The sequence below is a fragment of the Haplochromis burtoni genome, unplaced genomic scaffold, assembly GCF_018398535.1.
Source record: "Haplochromis burtoni strain Fernald_Lab_line unplaced genomic scaffold, NCSU_Asbu1 Contig_47, whole genome shotgun sequence".
Taxonomy (NCBI): Eukaryota; Metazoa; Chordata; class Actinopteri; order Cichliformes; family Cichlidae; genus Haplochromis; species Haplochromis burtoni.
Genome location: NW_024582408.1, coordinates 2,261,201 through 2,263,156, shown reverse-complemented (window position 1 = coordinate 2,263,156; position 1,956 = coordinate 2,261,201). Strand labels below are relative to the sequence as shown.

At 40.3% G+C, this 1,956-nt stretch overlaps 1 protein-coding gene across 1 annotated transcript in view; it reads left to right on the top strand.

Annotated features, from left to right (window-relative positions):
* Positions 1–1,493: 1,493 nt before the first annotated feature.
* Positions 1,494–1,956, top strand: part of dusp10 (dual specificity phosphatase 10) — a 13,249-nt gene continuing 12,786 nt past the window's right edge. The window contains exon 1 of the mRNA XM_005921533.3: positions 1,494–1,794. The gene's annotated coding sequence lies outside the window, so the exon portion shown is untranslated. The remainder of the gene's footprint in view (positions 1,795–1,956) is intronic.

The following is a 1,956-nucleotide window of genomic DNA, read 5'->3' as shown; positions in this document are numbered from 1 at the left end:
AACCAAGACGTGGACAAACTATCTTTTCATTCTCTGTTTCAGTAAACCAGTTCTGGCAGTTGTGTAGCATTCGCTTAAGCCTTTCTGGGTTGGCAATAGGCCTTTTTTTTTTTCAAAACAGACATCATGACTTGCAGTAGGAAACAGGTGTTGTTCTTGTTATTTAAATGTCTACTGCGGGGGCGGGGCTTCCTAGAAAACCAAACACTTCATATGAGAGGTTAACTGACCACAATGGAGATCAGTGAGAAGATGCAGTGTTATTTATATTTTGGTCTAACTGTGTACGTCTTCAGTCTGTCTCACCAGGAAGACATTTATATTTTTGCACTTAGTTACTCATATGAAAACTAGCAGAAATACTTCTATGCAGAATGGAAAACAAAACTGGCTGCTTTATTACCACCACAGCCGGCTAATCACAACAGGAACTGTGTGGTACTGTCAAACTGTTGGTTTTGGAAAGTTATTCGTATAAACGTTAAGTTATACACACCCCTACTAAATCGACACAGGGAAGGTGGAGGATTGGGTGTATTTTTTAAATTAAATTATGTGATAAACAGCTGAACAGACAGCCATCACGGCAGGGACGTTATTGGGATTTTTAAAATGGGATGGCACAGGGGGCCCCACCAGAAATGAGAACATCTGATCTGAAATACATCACATGTGACACCCTGTGCCCTCATTATAGACAGTGTGTGTGAAACATGACAGGGGCACAAGATCCTAAAAACAGCTTCTCATTAACTTTAAAAATCAGTGAAAGAAATACTTAGATTCTTAACTTAAGTCAGTTATAATTCTACGTAAGTACAACATCAAAATATATTTAACACACCTAAAATAAAAGTGAAATTATTGACTCATTAATGTGTTAATCTAATTAGCCAATCCTGCCAAGACAACTAGCTGTACAAAGTGAGCATCAGAATGGGGAAGAAATGTGATTTAACTGGTGTGGGATGGTAGCATTTCAGAAACTGACCAAAATCTTAGAGGAATGTTTCCAACATCATGTTGAGTCTGTGCCACAAAGATTTAAGACAGTTTTGAAGATAAAAAGAGGTTCCAACCTAACAAAGCGGTCGCTCAATGTAGATTTTAGACAAATGATGAGACACATAGGCTTTAAAATAAATTATATAAAGTAAAATACTTCTATCAAACACACAAAACAAGCATAAGTCAATTAAAAACTGAAGCAACACAGCAAACAAATTTTAAAAGGAAAAAAAATGATGTTATGGCATAACCTAAACCTCTCTTTCAGTAGGCTCTTCACTATAAAACACTATAATCTGAGAAAAGAATCAGCTTTTCCTTTTCCTACGGTTTAAACACTCTATTAAACTCCAATAAAGCTCAATTAATGCTGTTTGCCTTCTTCCTCGAGCCTCCTGGAGAGACTTTTGATTGGCTGCCAGTGACATCATCTGTACGCGCGGACCGGAGGCCGTTGAAGCGACAACCGCTCCCCCTCCCCTCTCAGCCAGCCACAGAGAGAGGCAAGCAGCTCGTCCAAATCCCTCCCACCGCAGGGCTGGCCCTGGATGTACGAGGAGGATCAGATGTAATATTAATGAAGTCGCGCATTGGCCCGTACTCGCGTCATTCCCACTGCGCGACTTCTGTAGGCTGGCAGACTTCCTTCAATATTATTTCTGGACAGCAGGGTAAAAGTACTAAAAAATGTTGCCGAGCCACAACACTGGGACGGACTGAATGGAGGCCACGTTGTCGGGGAGCGGAGATAATAAATCCGTCTACGGTCAACCGCGACACTCACCGGTAAGCAGAAACGCAGAGCAAGTTTGGGAATCAGTGGCACAAGTTGTTCTTGAAATGCACGGTCATAGAGATTTCACGCGATTCCATAATTAATGAAGCGGAATATTCAATTGCTGGAACCATTTTGAGTATATATATCTATCTATATATCTATATATATAT